Raw genomic sequence first — 20,885 nt, 5'->3', positions numbered from 1 at the left:
GGAACAGTGTCGATGATCGATTCACTGAAATAATATAATAAAATAAGCGATATAAAATCGAAATGAACTTCGTTGACTAACGAATTTGATTTTCTACACTATTTTCAGTCTCGTATTTATTTATTGACAGGGATGGTGGACATTTTGAAATTGAGTATTCTATTCTTCTCTTGCACTACAGCCTGAAATCAATTACCATTCTTTTCATATTTCGTATCTTTCTTATAATTTTTTAATTAATCTTCAAACTACCTATAACATTTAACACCGTTTAATTTATAACATTTTTTGTAATTTACATATATACATAGAATATATCGAAGAAGTTTGTCTAGAAAAAATGATTGCTACTTGTTTAAATTTTTCTTACATTATGAAAGAGCTAGAAACTCGATAATTTCAAATTTTTCTTATTTTTATCACGTTCGATTATTTAATTTCTCCAGCAATTCATTATGGTAATATATCAAAAGCAGCTTCGATTATCCACGATAACAATATTCCTGTGTTGTCTCTTATTGTCCGAATAAAGATGCACGGAATGTAACCGTTAGCAGTAATGTTCCACTAATTCGGTTCGCGACTCACGTATAGGCCGCAGTTTACCATAATCGGGCGGAACTATTAATTGCACGGTATGCAGATGTTCCTGCCGACGAGCTTTGACGATCGACAAGATAACATCCGTGTAAATTATTGACGAGCTGCGGGGATACGCTAGAGGATTTACTTCTGCCGTGACTATTTACATTCCTAATTAATAAATTTGAATTGTTTTGATAAAATGCCTCGTAGTGCCAGTGAAATAATTCATACGCGATGTTATTGTGTTTTCGTTAATTATTACAGAGCTAATTGAATACGAGAGCAGGAAAATTGGAAAAAATAATAGAGGATTGGAGTTGGAGATTGCGTTTCGAGAAGGTTGAGATAGCGTATATTAGGTTGAGTTTGATAATGTTCGACAATATCATTGAGGAAATGAAATGTAATGGTTCGATCGAACGTTACAATTAATATGAAATTTTAATGGAACCTTGCAATTAATTACAAACTTTAATAGACATTCATATTACATATTTTCTAATTAAATTAGTTTAGCAATTTCCTTCATTTCTATGCACCATCTTGTTATATAAAAACAGTTTAGTAAGCGTATTTAAAAAAAGAGTATTTTCTTTCATAATTTCATTCAACAAAATTATTGAGTATTTTGAAAAAAATACGCTAATTCTTTATTTATAATGACATTGAAGGACGTAAGTATTTGATATCAATGTATCAATTCAATGTGTAAAGGTATTATTTCAAACAAGAGATAGTGCGTCGATATTTTTAATTTTGTTCCTTTTAAAGAATAAGAAGGACGATATTTTTCCATCAATCTGATAATATTCAATATTTGCACATAGAAACACACGACTATGCATTATTTGTATCGTATGTACGTGTGTGTAAACAAGAATGGTTGTGTAAATAGATTACTTTGTTAACGAAGATGGTGGGTATACGTATAAGAAGAAAGACAAGGTTTGTTTCAGTTTTCTCGTTAAATTGCTCTTCTTCCAACAATCAGTAGTATATGTTTGTCGCAGTATAGTCAAGTTGATGTTTATTGACTCTTAATAATCGATTGGCTATTATTGTGACGGAAAAGAAAAGGCGAATTGTATCAATCGAAGATTAAGAACATTTTTATGATACAATATTGTGTAACTATGAAATAATTTGATATAAATTAAAAATTACGTTATTGATGTTTTTAGTATAAAACATATGATATCGAATTGTTTACGCTTTGAGATACCGTAAAAGTAAATCGTAGGTGCAATTAATTAATCTAAGAGTTATTTTACAAGACCATTAAAACGGGGTTAAATACTTCCTAACATCGTAATGATTGAATCGTTTAATCAATCTGCTCTCGATTTTATCCTGTTTCTACGTAGTTGTACTGTGTTGTTATTAGAATTTATTAAAACAGTACAATCGCTGTAATTGCATGGGCCTGGTTTTGTCTTTTTTACGTTCATCTAGTTTTTAATGAAGATCTAACTGAGCGAGGTTCATAATAATGGAATAAAATCTCATTAAGCGTAGCAGTCAGAAGATGAGAGTTCTGTTAATTAACTGAAAAATTAGTTTAATTTAACCGATATTAACGAAGTCTAAAAAATGCACAAACTTTTTTCTATAGAACATTTTTCTATAGAACCATTTTTATATTTCATATTTTTAATTTTTCAAATATTATTCTCCTCTGTATCGTAGTATGAAACAGTATAACTGTAATTTTCCTGAAAATTTTCCTGGAATTTTTATAACTTATGATTGAAACTGTTAATAAATAATCGAACCACAATTTTATAAAAGATTCGCGTAATCTGCACGTACTAAATACTACAATTATAATTATTTCATTATCGTGAATATTCCTGGATTAATACTACTAAAAACTGTTAGAGCGGTAACAAAGTATTTGTTTTGATGGAAATTTGCAGAAGGTTCGCGTAATCCCTGCATCCTGGGCGGAAATGAATATTTTTCCGAATGTCTACTCGGAACTCGATAGAGTTTCGATAATGTAGAAGATAATAGCGAATAATATTTATTCAAACTTCGAACATATGTGTAACTGGTACAATATAATTTCCGATATTTGTTCGTAGTAATTGATAAAACATTTGTTCAACGATTTTATCTGAAAACTATAGACGTGGAAACCTCTTTCCTCCATTTCGAATTAGCGTTTTTATACAGATACTTTTCTTTAAATAATATTCATTTTCGACTTGATTTCATTTTAGCCATTTAAATCTTTTATCGAATATCGCGTTATCGTGTATTCATAATAAATTGATGTACATAGAAATTCATATTACCGTCTTATTTATTTATGAATTCGAGTAAATTGGGAGATCTTTTGATGAATTTATAATAACAGTTTCGAAGCTGAATCCATATAAGCGATGTTGTAGTAAGGTGATTGCCTGTTTTAGCTATTCCAACACGAAACGTTGATTAATCTTACCATCTTCGAGTTCAATTCATTATTTCCAGATTATACCTCGTTTCTCATTTATTTTGTCGAATGCTCAGATTAGAGTGGATAAATACTTTTATTTTCCAGCTATGATAAATTGCCGTGACGCTAGGAAAGATCTCTCTTCTATATACTATTATTATCTACGATTCAACGAGAATTCAACCAGTCTCCGCACTTTCCAAGTTAAATCCACATAAATATTCGTCCTCGTGACATTTTAATTACAAACGCGAATTATATTTATCGTTCGCGAATTTTTAATCAAACGATATTAGCTCGTTGCTGACTGTTTATTTCATGTACAAGCGTGTACGTGTACGTGCCACTGATCTAATAATGAACAATAAAAAATTGAATATGTGTTAATATAGCTTTATTTATATACAGTTTAGTCTTCGATACGTATTTATATTTCATTCTAGATTTCGATTAAAGCTTCATTCATATATAATTTAACACATTCTCTCTGTTATCTGATACAATAAACACTATTACAATAACAATTTAGTTGCGAACGCTAGGAGATTTTCCAACAAATCGCATCATTTCGAGACGCGTCTGTTCGAAACATTATTCAACATAACACTCATCAATCTGCAAGCCCGTATCTTCACCTGTTCCTCCATTATTTTCCATGTTTTTGCTGCCGAGCAGCTTTCATAGAACACGACGACACTTTTTTCTCATCTGTTCGTCTCCTCGGAGACATTAATCAAAAAGCAAGAGGTTCGTTTGTTCACGTCGCTACGAAACAGCAAAACCTTCGATGAAGAAATGCCTCTCGTTTCACTTTTATTCCAACATTCTCGTCCCTCTTCGAATTTCTTATCTTCTCTTCTCTTCTCTGTTTACTTCCACTCGGATTTACTGGCAAAATATCGCGACTAGGTTGACTGGAAGATACGGAACAAGGAATTCGCTGCAGCTCGCGAAAAACTGGATTTATCTCGATTGAAATTTTCCTTCGGAGGACCAAGAATTATTTTATTTCCGGTGTTCGTTGAACATTGTAAACACAGGTGGAAATCGTCAGTTTTGATCAAGCGTTGTCTTCTTATTATGTTTTCAAGTATGTTGGTCATGTTCCGATAAATTTCTGCGACATCTTAAAATTTCGATGACGTTTAAACGCAAACGAGTCAAGAGTCTTAAGTTCCAGGTGAATTTTTAGAATTGTACAAACTATAAAATTAGATCTCAATGGAAAATAACATTTCTTCATAACGATTTCTATCACGGTTTCATAGTCTTGTTTTACATCTTCCTACGAGGTTATAAATTGATAAGAATGTTCCATTACTCGTTTGTTCGTTCCTAGTGCCTATTATAACCCCAAGAATTATCCATTTGAGAGGATTTTACCGTCAGATTGATTTTATTGTCAGTTCAGTTATTACCCTCTTTCGTATTACCGCCTGGCTCATTCTAATTGTAAGAACTTTATAGCATCTTGGTTTATGCAGAATTTACTGTTTCCAGCAATTCCACAGTTGTTCTTTTGCGTTACGATTCTTTTATGCGAAATAATTCCATTATGTAGTTTTCTCGCCGCCTATATTCTTCGAAATTGTCTTACTGTTATTTCCATCGATTAAATCCATTTTATCTTTCTCTCTACGGTGATTCTTTTGCTCGTTACCACGCGTAGAATATTTGTTGTTTACCTCTTCTGCAATGTAAAAATATTCCTTTCGTTGTTTCTTTTTATGTTAGCGGAACTATTTTCAGACAAATGACGGTCGTAACTTGTTGCACGTACGACACGTAAAAATTGTCCTAAACTCTCCAGCAATAATCGCCCCGATTGATGTATAAAGAAGTTCTCTCTCGGTTTGTTACTTTCTTCTCACAGGTTTTTTTTTCCGTAGAACGATATATCTTTGTTAACATTGTGTGCGTTTTACACGACGCAGCTTCTTGCTTCTTGAATCGTATTTCAGTCGCGTGGAAAGTTACGTTGCTAGTGCTTGTGTGGATTGTATCGTTACTGCTCGTGTTAGTGAAAATCACGTGCGAACATTGATGTTTTTTGCACGGTGGTGTGTCGACTATAAAAAATCCTTCTTAAAGGATCAACCTCTCGATGAGATATACAAATGTTTTATTTTGTTCTACTTTAAACTATGTATACCGTACAGATATGCTTGTGAATTATGAAAACATTGTGTTAAAAAAGCTTATGAAACATCCATTTTAGAAAAAAAAAAAAAACAAATTACATTAAGTAACTGGATCTAGACGTTTACGGTGAATTAATGACGGTTTTACCCTCTCGTATAAATCGTCTAATTCTCGAGCATCCACCAAGTTGGTTCAATGTTAGTGAGGAGTCGAGCTTCCACCGAGAAAGAATTCTGCTCACTAATTGCCGATGTAGATACTCTGAGTTACGGATTTACGACATGTGACTAAATAGTGAGGATACACAGCCCTAGTAATTTGTCTGGTCCGCAAACGTGTGATTCCACGATCATAAACTAATTTCTAGACCTATTGTAATTTCTGACTCCCTGAGCAAAAGACTAAACCTAACAATAATATCTAGGTTTCAGATAGTTGTAAAAAAATGGATCATACGTAATAATATTTTACATATTATGTGCATTTCATGCATTTCTACATTTCCGACAAATTTTTCACAAATACATAAAAATCTGCAATCTGGTAATCACTTATTCACTCGCTTATTCCAAACAAGACTTATTTAGCACAATTCGAACAACAGAGGAGTTAAATCTTGCAGTCTTCGATCGTTCCCATCTGAAACTCGCGTTGCAACTTCGTCCCTACCTCCAATTCCTTCTACGACCACATAACTCATCTACGTCCCTACCATTTCTCATTTATAGTACTATCATTTATAAAATTCGGCACGATTTCGTCTACTCTATAGATATCCACGCTCCTGTCGTCTTTCATCTCGCCTGACAATTCTACCGTCAGTCTTTCTCAGCCATATAATCAATCCATTGTCTGAGCGAAGGCTTCAGAGGGTCGTGCTTGCTTCTTGCGTTCCAAAAACGTCGAGGTTCTACTCGATTCTCTTCTTCTGTTTAAAAGCTTGCTAGCTGTAAAAGCTTGGCGCGAAACGTGTTGGCTTATTCAACGACGAGGCGCGACACGCGTCAACGATTAACGAGATTTCACGTGCTGCTGAATCGACGTCTACGTTGCTAGCTGGCGAAGAGACAAAGGCACAGTATCGACGCGTACCTACATGTAATCGACAGACTGTTAAAATTTTCTTTGTGCCAGCTAAGCTGGGCGGTCTTTGTCGGCCACCCACACGTGACTGTTCGGTTGTTGCTCCGTTGCTAGGAAGCGTGTGTTCACGCGAGTGTACACTCTTCATGCCGCTCTTTCAACCCTAGAATGGCTTATCCGTGTTCCTTTTAGCTGGAACGCCTGTTGACCGACATTCTCGTTTTTATTGCGTCCCCTTATCGTTCGTTTTAGCTACTAGGTAAAAGTGTCGTATGAGCGAAGGTTCGAATAGCGTTGCGAGGAACATGTTTTCTTTTTTTTCTTTTTTAATTGAAGCGCGATTTGATGCTGTGCATGTTCGTGTTCAGGTTGGAAATTGAAGCCGTCGTGGGATCCAAATTCTCGATATTGTAGTTCTGTTTGGGAATATTCTGAGATGTCGATATTCTATTTCGCGAGTTTCTTTCTGAAATTTAGATATCGATTTGATGGGATGCGATAGAAAATAATATTTAGAATGATAATCTAATCTAATCTAATCAATAATCTAATCGCGTTATATAAAAAACAATTTATTGATATCGATATCATATCATAGATATTAGTAAAAAGTAACTAAAAATTACACTGTTCTAAATTAGCTGGAAGTGTGTTGAAAGCGATTCGTCGCATGTACAGATTTCAGGGACATTTTTTGATTGCCAAATCGCGTGATGGATTAAGGTTCACGAAGTTTTAAAAGTTCTGGGTCTTGTGGAAAGTCTAATATTTAAATCTAGATCGTTGATATCGGCCAATTTTGGAGTTAATTTATCAGAAAGTGTGCATGAATTTGACAAATATTTAAGAGATGTTGCTTCCTAGAAATTTATTTAATTAATCAAAAAATTAATTAAAAAGTATTATGAAGCATTAAGTATTAAAAGACTTCCTAAATTTCCAATTTTTTAATTAAACGGAATTTTTGTTACCTAAAAATTAGTTTGATGGCGGAGAACGAATATAGCAAAAGATAAAATTTACTATGTCGAAGTCGTAATAGTCCTTTTTCGCGAAAGCCACGGAATTTTGACGTTCGTGTCGGTGAAATTCTTTAAGGCGACACGTATGTGAAGTAAAAAGGGACGAATGGCATGGAAAATGGAAAACCCAAATAACACAGCCAGTGGTGAAAAAGATACGTAAAGCTCTTGATAAACTTAACAGGAGAGGATCATGAGTAAATCGAGCTGAAAATAACAGACAGTACTTCAAAGATGAATCTGAAGGGGATGTGTTGTCTCATAAATAGAATAAAACGTACGCGTCAGGTTTTTTTTTGTATTTTATTATAAATAGACAACTTTTATAAGTCAAAACGGAAATAATTATTATTATATTGATAATTAAATCGTCGCATCATTTACCCAATGTTAGCAACTATACCATATCTTGGACAGCGATGCAAATATCTTCGAAAGATGAAAACCTTGTCTTGTCAAACGAATATTCGGATATCCATACGGGTATTCACCGTGACGTTTTTTTTATGTATAATCGATACCTCGCGCCGTCGAATTGCGAAAATCACAGACACGGATCTGTTTCTGGTTGTCGAAATCGAATCTTTTCAGTTATCGACAACTGTTCGGCAAGCGGCCAGCTTTTAATTGATAGCTTCCAATTCAGCGTTCTCTTCCTGTCTCTATTGTTCTTCCGTGACGGAGAAAAGAAAAAATGTCCGACAGGAAAGATCTCGAAAACATGCCAATTATGTTGCGTTGAAAAAAGAAGAAAGCGTTTTGTAAAAATTTCAATGATTTTGTGGAATCTGAGAGTATTAAAATAAATGTCAGCAGAATTTTATCGAAAGATATTAGAAAAAATATAGATATGTAAGATATGCTCCCGTTAAAATTAAAAAAAAAAATAGTGACTACTTTAAGTAAATGAACATTTTATTCGCGATATTACCACTTTATGTTAATTGAAACTCTTTTCATCCAAAAACCGACTAATTTCAGTTAGCGAAAAGGTTTAGCAATTTATTTGACGTTTTTCAAACGATTCTCATCTTCAAAAATCAAACAATTATTTATTTAAACAACGATAATCCACCATTCACTCGTAGGTGAATGAAATTTTCATGTTGAACTTTGTTTTCTGATCGCGGCTAAATCGCCCCACGAATTGAAGCAGACGTGGCTAATTAACGCAGAACCGCGGTTCATCGAAACACACGTCGACCTAATTCCTAACATCTTGTGTGCCTTACGCCCCGGATGCACGCATAAATTTCACAGCACGAATTACACGCATCTGAATAGTCTCAAAAGGAATTTCTGTTCTGTTCCTCGATCCTGTTCGTCGATTCGCGATATCAAAAGCGAAGATAACGAACGCGTGCGTACGTGTGCTGGATTATCACAAAGGTGATTGAAACGTAGTTTATGTACTCTGTACGATCCGCTAGGAAATTATTCAGATTCCACGAAACAAACTCTCATATCATCGTCGTCGCTTCGAGCAAACGTTGATACTTCCAGTTCCGAGTAATTTTCTAGCGTTAGGATTCTAAAGATTGAACATACATCGTGTGATGGAGTATACGCAGAATTATCTATAGTTGAATACACAATTCCTTTTTTCAATACGTACTATGCGTATATTATATGTACACTATATGTAATATATATTTTGAAAGTTTCATCTAAAAGTTTCTTTTTCAATAAATGTTTTGCAATGTAAATCGTAGGTTTTCGCGTCTCTCATGTGTAACGCTTAGAATATTCTGGTTTCTAAAATGTATACGCTGTAACATTCGTATTACGTTTCGTTGGAGAGCTCACGTATTTCCGGATTGTAATTGAATTATACGCGCATCCACTCCTCGGTAAGTTTGCAATATGGTCGTGGGCGAAAACTCGCGGCGAACTATCCCATTTGTTGTAAAATTTACGAAGCCATAATAACCGTTTCCACCAAGTCGATATCGGATATCGGCGTCCGTACAACTAATTGAAATATTTGCCGATATTTGATCGAACGTTCAACGCGCGTCGCATCGAGTTTAAAAGTTTTGCGGTCGCGTCATCCGACCAGCGTTCCTTTATTGTACATGCGCCATATCGGCGACGTACTATTTGCTTGAAATATGAGTTGCTCAGAAGCCACGACGCTGATCAACTTGATAAATTAAAATGCACAGGGAAACGACGATAATGAGCATTATTTCATTAGAATTTTATTTGAAATTTACAATTATTCGCTGTCGTAAAACATTTTTCAAATGAAAAAATTGATAAAGGCGTATGAAAGATATATAATAATAAATCTACTAATAAGTTTGTAAGTTATCAAGATAAAGTTTCTATCTTCTCGAGAGGTTAATAAAACTTTATGCAATTTTAAAGGAACGGTCGTTATTGTATTTATAGTTAAACTAATCGATTCCATCCAGATTAAAAAAAGTTGATTTCTGAAAGATTAGTTAAAGGGACAATAGTCATATATATTCTGGTATACAGATCAAAAAACGTTTCCAGAACCGTAACTGATCAATTTGATTTCACGTACGAGTTCGTATATTATTATTTATTCTTAATTCCTTCCTTAATGGCTTCCGATATACATTCTATTTGCTTACGATATGTTTATGTATGCGAGTTCATACGTCTCAGTAATGTTATAGTCCCTTGTCATACATTCTGCTCATAAATTGCATATTTATTACTTTGAAAAGTGAAGGATGAAAGAACAAGACACCTGATGCCGAAAAACGATAGGAACACAAAGTAAAATTAATTATCCTGAACGTAAAAACGGCTTAATACTGCCGTCTCTGACATTTATCCGATTCATCGTCGCCAGCAAACAGAGGAAATTAGGAAACAACAGAGGAAGCTTTAGAAAAAAACCCCGCATTCCAAGCGATTTTCAGCAACGAAACATCGCTCGTTTCGGATTTTATCCTCTTCCTTTATTCGATGAGAATTATCTTTTGCTCCATAATGCTCTAACTTCTGGCGATGCTTTGAATCCTTTGAGCCTGCAGTCGTTCATTAAACGATCCGGTTTGATTAAAACTAAAACAACGAACCTGTGTCGCTCGTTCGCTGATTCGTTCCTTCCTCGAATTAAATTTGAAGAAACGAGAGAAGCGCTTGAAACGGTGTACAACTTGAGATCTAAGCGATTGACTCGATTAGATTCGTTGATCTCGAAATCTCAATTATCTCGCTTCGCTGGATCAACAGGGTTAGAGACATTTGATACCGGGAGTGAAACGAGGATTCTTGTAACTCGTTAAGTCAGGAATGGAGATAGCTTTATTGAGTAGGATTCGATAAGCTTTTCGTACGTAATAATTGAGAATGTTATTTGGCGAATCCTAGTCTCATTGGATTTAGACGTTGATACGTTAAGCGTAGGATGTGTGTAAAGATTTGCATATTGGGGTTAGGTTGCGGTTATATAAATTATATTATTTCAAATAACAGGCCGAGTTTCTACGGTATTATTCCGATGGATTATGTGACAGATTATAAATATAAGTTTTAAATAACAAATCAGTTACTTGAAAGTGGTTTAAAAAGTTCAGCCGATACTTCGTTGTCTGATTATTCATAGTTGTATATTTCATTTAAATTTACACGATTCCCCGCTGAATAATAATCATAATAGATACTTGATGAAACAGGTTTTGTTATTACGTTCGCAAATCCCATTTCACTTGGTTTGTCCATTGAAGTAATTTCGTGTTTATAAAATATAAAAGGTCATATGCGACTGCGCTAGCATAAAGGATTACCAAGAACGTTCTAAAATATGCGACGTACGTGTTTCAAAAACTGAATCGCGAATATGGCACGGAACTTCCATACGAGACTTTTCCCTGTATAAATTTAATTTTCAAAATATATATAAGCTAATCGTACATAAGATCACGCAAACGCTTCAGAATTGTTTCAATGAAATGTTGGAGAGCACTATTGCTCAAATAATATATCACTTTATTTGGAGATATATCGTATTTTAAGAATAGATATGTAGATTATAAATATATGTAGCTGATAAGAATGTTTGGGTATCATTATCTCATTGAAGAATATTGGTTGAATTAGAATAATTAGGTAAAAGTTCTTTATTTGTTCGCGATATAAATAACGTCATTTTTTTTGCAAATGCGTAAGTTGCTTTCAAAATAAATATAACAATTTAGATAAAACATGGTATACTTTTTATTCCAGGCTTTCATTTCGTACTTTTATTTCGAATGAAAATCGCAGTGGTGTGATACGAATATCAGCTTTGCCATTCGAAAAACATAATATTTCCTGGCATTTCTAAATGGCGGGAGTTAAAACGTAGACAAGAAAATTATTCTAAAAAATATTTCCACGTTAGTCCAACGGTATTTTCCTCTGGCATTTCTACATATAATTCACGAAATGGCGTATAACAGTGGCAACTCCCAATATAAAGATTAATGGCGTGAGGCAGGAAATCATGAATAGATGATTTTCAATAATCCTTTTATAGGACTTTCATGGGCGAAACGCGGTCGTGGAAGGATGTTCTTGAATATAGATGTTAGCAGGATCGATTCAGGCGCCTAATAGCTTCTACGAGTGTAAGCATCTCGAATTCTAAAGCTGATCCGACGGAATCGACTTCTTTGAGAGATTAGCAGAGTGACGAGAACTTTGTAATGAAGTTCAATGATACCCACGCGTGTTCTCCGTGAATTTGCCTCGAGTGATCTATAGAAAGTTTCGAGTATTCTGACAGAATGGACTTTGAAATGTTACAGAAGTCTGAGAACGATTATATTTATACATGTACGTCGCGTGTGTACATCAGCTTCTAAACTATCAAAGATAATTCTGGTAATATCAACTTTTTATAAGAAGCATTTTATTATTATTACGTTATTGATATTAGTAATCATTATTATTTATTATTAGACTGCATATGATAAAATATATACATATATATATATAATGTTACCAATGTAAATTTCTCATTATATATAGTAATTAGAGAGTGAAATAAATCAATACTCGACCCTCACTTGTATTCATGTTAGTTGTATCTATAAAAATACGATTTTGTATAAAATGGAGTATTATAAATACATTATTGTTGGAATTCTTTCAACTACATACGATCCTAGTACACGTTCATTCGTTTTAAACGTTTAAGATATTATATTAATTGAAATTCCACTTTATTATGACAAATCCGGCACTTTAATTTAGAAATTTAAAACTGTTGCTTTAGATTTCGTGTTCTATTATTCTTTATCGAATACTTTTATGGCGAAGAGTTTAATGTTTCCTGTAGATATATGCAATAAAGAGAAATGACTTTCACTCGAGCTGCACTTTACTTTTAAGAGCTGTAAAAGGCAATTATCTTTAAAAGCCCATTATTTATTTATCCATACAAGAAAAGTAAGAAAAATTACTTTACTGCTTTAATTAATTATTCATACAACTTTTAACACTGTATATTTACGTTAAATCCAATAAAACGTCAATAAAATGTTTTAGAGATTCTAATTGTATCTTGAAAATAATAAAATAACATGATCAATAAATATTGAAAAAAGAAAGAATGGAAACATTTTGGATCGTAGAACGAAGGCCTGGTAGTATTACTTTTTTACCATTATATTATCTTGTGCGATTTATAAACCATGTAATATTGGATAATATTAACGCAGTATAACGCGTGTAAAATACCAATAACCGCGTTCGGTTTGGGGATCCTCAGGAAGCGGTTTGGTGGTTTTAGAGTACGTGAAACCACTAATGAACGAGTTGTCGTTGATAATAATTTTTGCCTATCACGTCCTAAACCGTAACTCATTATAAAAAAAAAAATATTAAAGATGAATATTCTCTCATCTACTTTCTTCTAAAGAATACATTTTATGAATAAAGTAATGAATTTTCAGTACAGTAGTATTAAGATACATTTACCTTACGATTCGCTTAATGTTTAGAAAGAAAAAATTAATTTACATAAACACATCTCTACTCACAAAGAAGTCTCGCTCATAAATCTATTCATGAATTGTACAACTTTTATACTAACAATATTTTCAATATTCAAAGACCACAGGAGAAGGACAAGGTAAACAACGTTCAAGTTTAATGATATTCGTAGAACTGTCCTCCTACTTGACTATGAAATTAGGTATCCATATATTCTTCCAGCCTAATAAAGATTTCAAAAATGTCGATTGACTATTCACAAAATTTCACAGTAACATCGAAATTAAAATATCGACAAGAATAGACCTGTCCCGTGTTCCTTGCGTTCTCTTTAATTACTGTAACGCAAATTTACTTCGATATCTTTGCCACACGAAGTTAATCCCCGATTCGATTCATGATCAAATCACTTTTCACGTGGCTTCGTTTTCACAATAAAGTTAGCACGATTCGTGATATACGAGCTAACTGTTGAACATTCGCTAGCCGAGCACTCGTTAACCCGGATCGAAAGGGAAGAGTGGGTCAGTTAATGCGGCCAGAAACTGGCCTTCGCGTGGCACGAACGTCTCCACGTGTTGGAAGTCAATTAGGAGCGGCCGGAAGTTGAGCTTGATCGTGGTACGAGGGATTTTCCGCAAGTCGACATGCCTTAGCCATAACTTGACTGACCCCCATCATGTTGTAAATTCAAAGGCAACTCGCCATGCCTTTGATGGTGTTCAGATATGGTGTTCAGAAACTAACTCACTAGCTTTTGTGCTTACGTGGATTGTTTGGCCGAATTGTTTGGTCGAATTGTTCGTCAAATTATGGAGATTCGGGCGATTGTGTTCTGTACGAGAGAAAGGTGGATATTAGATTGTATTATTTCTGCCTGAGGACCTTTGACTGCAGATAATAATTGGTTCGTATAACCTGATTAATCGCATCGCTTTATATTATAATGGAAACAAGAAACGATGAAGGATATCAATTAGGCAAATGAGATTGGTTTTGATAAGGATATTTAATGTTAGAATGGTCGATCCTTAACGTGTTTCCAGTTATTTGAAAAGCGAATTAAAACGATGGGTAGACGACGAATTCTTATGCAGACTCATATTTTTAAAGACACTTTACAGAAGTTTGAGAATAATCATACATATAATGTAATATCAGTTTCGAAGTAATTTAGTAATTAATAATATATATCAAAGAATCGAAAAATTACAAGTTATGGATTATGGGATTGTCTTTTATAATTTTACAATTTAATCAGCCGATTTGTAATTCGACAAATCCGTTTCATTATCGAACTTGTTGCTATTGTAGTAATATTCAATTGCATGCAAAAGTCCCAGGAAATTGAAAGCCCCTAAGAAATTTCTAGTTTGCAAATAATGAAATTCGTTGATACACGATATTTCTACAAATCAAATACCAATTACAAATTGTAATATCCATTACATACAATAATATAATACAATGAATTGCCGGGAAAATATTCTATATCGGCGGAAAGAATCCCGCGAACGGAAACACGAGCCCCTTTATACAGAAATTTCAAGTGAAGCATTAATATTTGTTCGAACACAATGAGAATCGCAATTTATTGTCATAAAATACACATAATGGGTAACATGGAAACAAACAAAGATAGACAGAGGGACAGATTACTCGTTTAATTTCAGTTATACTTTTCAGTATCTATGGCTAAAGAGCAGTTGAATCCAGAATATGAATAAAATATACCTGTGCATTGAAATGTTAACATGTACACGAGTTGTAATATTCAATTTTAAATGGTTCATCGATATAATCATCAATAAAGGACATCGAAATGAAATCGATGAGACATCAGTTCATTGGAGCTAATATTGAACGGCTGAATGGCGAATTTAATTTCAATGGAACAGTTTTTAAATTTCTTTTTTGTCGTTTGTAAATAGAGGACAACGAAAGAATAAATCGATAAATGTTTCATTATCTTTGGTACTTCGGCTTTAAAATGTTTATTATGAAAATCAAGATACAATATACTTTACTATACGTATGATGTTATAGTAATGTTATTAGTAATGAAATACCTAAAATCAAAGAAATAATTTTTATCTTTTTAATTGTAACTTTTAAATACGTTTAAGCTATTTAAATGAATATTCTACGTAATAGATAGACAAAATATTTTCCTTCAATCTAAAATCTCACATCTGAAATTTATACTTTCCCCTTGTAGTTGTAAATATGTATCTTTTATGAATATATTATATAAAACAAGGTTTCTATCATTTTTATGAGCTTGTATATGTATAATGTTTATGCGTAAACAGATTCAAATCGGATCTGGTTTCCACGAGTCATTAAAAAGATTTTGTTTATCTTCTCAAGATTCTTTTGTTTGTTGTCTTCTCAAGAAACAGTAATTTAATATAAATTTTGTCGACACATACCAAGGAAACGAAATAGCTGAGAGAGAAACTTTTATATTCGTTCGTGTGAATATTCTGACGATATTTTTCCTCGGAAATTTTGTGCTCCACTTACTCGATATCGTCGAAACTTTCGTCGACAGCTAAATTATCTTCTACGTCCCGTATTTTATACGTCGTCCATTCCGAAATAAATCTTGGATCCTTACATCGACATTTGTTTATCGTTTAATATTTGATTTATCACTTTAAAATGAAATTCAGTTTCGGCTTATCCTGACTTTTCACTTGGCTACTTCATAAGTTCCAAACAGATTTAGAATTTCGTAATTAATTAATTAATTAACGAGCTGAATCAATATTAAATATCTCGCTAATTGTTCAGCTTCGAAACGTCCTTACTAAGTTTTCAATATGGAATATTCAATTAGCAAAAGAAATAAATAAAGTTTGAATAATAATTGCGAGCTCATGCATAACTTTTCATATTTAGAGAACATCAAATTGCATTAAATCGTAATTTAGCGTGTTGTGTCAAATTATCGTTATAACAATTAGACCGCAGATTTTTATACGTTTACGCGGAATTTAAAGATATCGGTGTGAACGCATAATTGATGATGATTAATGATATACAAAAATATATAAAACCCAACAACTAATTACAATACTCATTATAATTTTTAATGCATTAAACGAATATGTATGTTTAATTTCTATTTCTTTAATTATGTTCATAAAAATATAAATTTGCACAATAATAATCAGTCCAATAATAATGTTCTGGCTAGATATATTGAATTACGATTCTGAAATCGCAAACTTATCGCAACAACTTGGTTATACTGGCGATCAATGGAAATCATTGAGCCGTATAGGTAAGGAATCGAATCGCGTGGAACTGAAATTGACTGAGTTAGTAAATGGATTGGTTTGAATGTAAAAGCATTCATCCATTATATTCGATAAACAATGTCGTCTGGAAGCTCGATATTCACGGTGACGCTGGTAACAGTGTTCAAAGAATAGAATAGCGAGTATATAATTGTTTATGGTCTCCATGGCGGCCATCGATGCATTTAACTATGTCCGCAAAAACAGCCGATCAATTTCAACGCAGATCTAATTATGCCGTGACATAAGAGACTATTCGATGAAATTACCTTACTGATACGCGTGTACACGCGTGTTTATGGGCGTATAATGTGTTATATGGTGCATTGTCGAAGCGATCTAACGTAATTTATGGTCACGTACTCTATCATGTACTGTTAAGTGTTCTTATTTTATTCTGAATTATAGTTGAAATTAAAAGAGAAAAAAGTTAGGGGTAAGCAAAGAACGAGAAGAATGTCCTTTTACAGTGAATTCTATTTGATGTTTGTTTCAAATCTGTAATATACACAAGTTATTAGTTTAATTTTTGGTTCTTAGATCAGTGTATACAGGATAAAGATTTTATTTTTATATGTTGCTTGTTTCATTATAACTCTTATTTCTTTCTGACAGTGTATGGAGTTACACGATGTAATATAAATATAAGAATTTCTATAAAATGTACTTATCAGCATTAAATCTTTCAAAAAACTAAACAATGGAGATATTTAAAAAAAAAGTTAACTTAATCAACAAATGCGATTTCAATCAGTTCTTCTTTGATATTCAGTGAATTGTTTTAGCCATAGATTCGATTGCTTAGCTTAATCATGTTCCTATTGTAGTTACACCAAGCCACGTTGTGTTATATTGGATATCAATGATGATAATTGGCAGGATTGATGACGAAGTACATAAAGTGTACAGAGTTGGCAGAGTAGGTACCTGTCGATCGATATAGTTTCCTGATGCTTTTATTCACTGTAGCAGTACCGTTCATATGTATGTTCGTATAAATTGTTCGACAGTACGTTCGTGTAATTAGTTCTATCTTTTTGGGGGATTTTCATGCATTTTAGGAAGCCAAGCTAAATGTAATATCGTTATGAAGTTTAAATTACCCTGATTCCAACATTGAGCCGCTTAATTTCTGAAATTCATTTTGGCTTATCGATTGTGCTTTATAAAGAAAAATCAAATAGGAAGAGAATTTTACGTATTTTATAATTATTTTGTTACTGTACCTATGAACACCCGTATTCCATATTTTTCTACTACTTTATTGGGATACAAAATTAGAAGATATAGTTTGTTACAATAAAAATTGAACAATAATAACGGTAGTAGTAATTTTGTGTAGAAATTTTCAAATTAATTTGGATTTATTAATTACTACGTCGTACTATAATATATTTATAGATAGGAACTGAATAAAAACAACCGTCTACATGTTCTATAGTTACTTTATACAAATTTTATACAAATTCTATAACTTACCTTAACACCTAATAATATTAAAAAATTACTATCTAACGAAAAAAAATCGATAAAATTTCAATTATTTCATTTACAAATATACTAAACCATTGCAAAAATATTTATCAAACGACAATATTAATAACGAAACAAAATTATATCAGTACTTAACTAAAATTAACCTCATGTCGTTATTTCTGAAACGAAATCCTATCTATGAGAACTGAATCTCAGTGAATCAACATAATTGACCATCGTAACTCGCCACAACTATGACTTCGTGTTCCGTATCAACACGAGTCGACGCAAGCTAGGAAGTAAATCAATTTTCACGTGTGTGTTTCTCTGCTAGCGCGTCCACGGTTACCTCGGTAAACGAGTTGCCGGTCGTATAAACTTAATTGGCTCGTGGCGATCGCTTTGGTTGACGATATAATCGACAACGAACGTGGAAACGTGGAAAATATGGTTTCCTCGGACGGACCAGCGATACCAGATCCGTTTAAGTATTCTTTGGCACTAGCAGGCGTTTATTGGGTTTTCTCGTTCAACGTAACTAGCATATTCTCAAATCGCGAGTATCCTGGAAAATCGCTCTAAAAAGTCTTAGCCGCAGAGAGTTACGCGTAAAGCCACATGAAGCGGATTTATTACACACTTGGTCGCTTGTGGTTATGTCAACCAATGGGGACAAAGTGTAAAACGTTTTTGTAATATTATATGACGTTGTATCCTGTATATCGCCGTTAAAAAGCATCCGGATATTATTTTTGATGCGATGGCTTCGGAAGTTACGATAAGAATTTTTCGATGAAAAGACAGATCATAAATGATTTCGTTTCAGATTCGTACATCTCGTGTCTGGAACAGTTATTTGTTCGCGTTTATTCATATGCATTCGTGTTTTATAAAATCATGAACATATATTTATGAAACGATGAATTAATATAATATAGCGATCAGCAAATAATTAAAAATAATATTTTCTTTTCATAGTAATAAAAATGCGATGCCATTATCTATTTGTTATATATATAGCCTGCAATAAATACATAAATTTAGAATACGATTAATGGATCTTATATGAAGAAAATGTATAAATTATAATATTATGAATTGAAAATTATTTAATTACTTTGTAAGTCGTGTGCGTATATAAGTGGTATATATCTAATGTTAGAGGAGGTCAGCTTGATTATGGTTGATTAGGATGTATGACACTGTACAATAGAGATGATGTTACATTTTTTCACAAAACAATCACTAGCTTATTAAGGATTAGGTTTCTCAATGCATCCATAAAATTCCACTTCTCGAAGCTCGATTTTGCCTGGTGGTAATGAACGATCGCTCAAAATTCTCGTTTCCGTAAAAACAACGATCAGATACGATAACCGAACAATAACCAGCCCTTATCACAATATTGATCATCTCTTATCAAACATCCCTATTCCTCAATGTATCTAATTCGCATGTACTTGCACGACATCTGCCACGCTACAAACTCGCTTATAACGTAGAAACCCAAAGCAAACACGAAACTATAATTTCTCACAGCGACAACATCTCCAATTAAAATTTGTCATGCATACGGTGCAGAGTAACGCGAACAAAAGCGGTGAAAAACGAGATCCACTAACTCGTGACTTCGTGACTCGTTCTGGCGGGTAAAATCGCGAAAAGCACCGTCACAAATTACGAAACACGTTTCCAGGGTAAAAGTAATCTTTGTTTCGTGAATAAATAATATTCGTGTACGATAAAATCGGTTCTTTGCACGGGACAAATGGCCGGGTTGAAACAATGGAAAGTTTCCAGCGGTTCGAAACGCCGTAAAGCGGTTGGCAAGATGCGATGATTCCCGTTTCGAAAATGGAAATGGGACATCGAAATTGGGTACAGAGCTGCGTTAGCGTTCACCATGATCGGATTATGCGTGCGTGGGAACGACGTGAACGCCAACGCAACGTGTGCACGTTCGTGCGAACGCGATGGACACTATGTAATTAACGCTTAATCGATTTGCATCGCTGGAATCACTCAACCGTGCATTTATTGGACGGTGTTGATTTTCTTCTTCTTTTTTAATCTTTTCTTGGATTTGCAATCTGTTCTTTTATTTTGAATTCTGTTATTCAAAATTCAAAATTCAATTATTATATTTTATTATATAATATAATTATTATAATTATATTATAAAATTTAAAAGAATTTTTATTGGTATGTATGATCTCTTGTTTAAATTTTAAGTTAATTACCTTCTTGAAACATTACAAACATTTTGTTTATTTGTTAACATGACAATAAGATTGAAGCGTAAAAATTCGAGGATCGTAAAGCTATTAATAATTATTTTATATTATCAGTGTATAAGATATAATGTATATACCGAGTACACGCGTGAAGCATGGAATTATATTTTGTATTACATTTCAACACGTGGTAAAGGCCAACATTTTTCAGAAAAGATAACGTTTTCTTACCGTAGCTTTATTCTTTTATTAAGAAGAATTCTGAAAATTTCATGAAAAATCGTATTGCGTTATTTTAGCTTTATATTTGCGACAGGGTGGTAGAACGTGCTCGATGAAATTTTTAACGTTGCACATGTCACAGGTGGTTGGGTTCTGCTTGGCAATAATAAAGAAATGAGTCAGGTTTGTGTGGCTTGAGAAAATTGGTATTTCTTTAATATTTAACTTTATCGTTGAGCCGTAAGTAACTTGACCAACGTTTTGACCAACGTCAGATTATTCTTGTACAATAATTTACCGAATAAAAGTGTTAGTAAATTTAGAAATTTTTAAATTGTCCGGACAAAATGACGAATTGAATAAATTGCATTGGAAGTTTTAGTCGTAAGTTAAATAATTTGAATATATAATGAATATA

The 20,885-nt window shown here is 33.3% G+C and overlaps 1 protein-coding gene across 13 annotated transcripts in view; it reads left to right on the top strand.

Annotated features, from left to right (window-relative positions):
- LOC100740471 overlaps nucleotides 1-20,885 on the top strand; it is a 157,160-nt gene that overhangs the window by 50,658 nt on the left and 85,617 nt on the right. The window lies entirely within an intron of this gene.

This window comes from Bombus impatiens, unplaced genomic scaffold (assembly GCF_000188095.3).
Source record: "Bombus impatiens unplaced genomic scaffold, BIMP_2.2 scf_0815, whole genome shotgun sequence".
NCBI lineage: Eukaryota > Metazoa > Arthropoda > Insecta > Hymenoptera > Apidae > Bombus > Bombus impatiens.
Note: the sequence above shows the minus strand (reverse complement) of the source record. Positions and strands in the feature narration are given on the sequence as shown.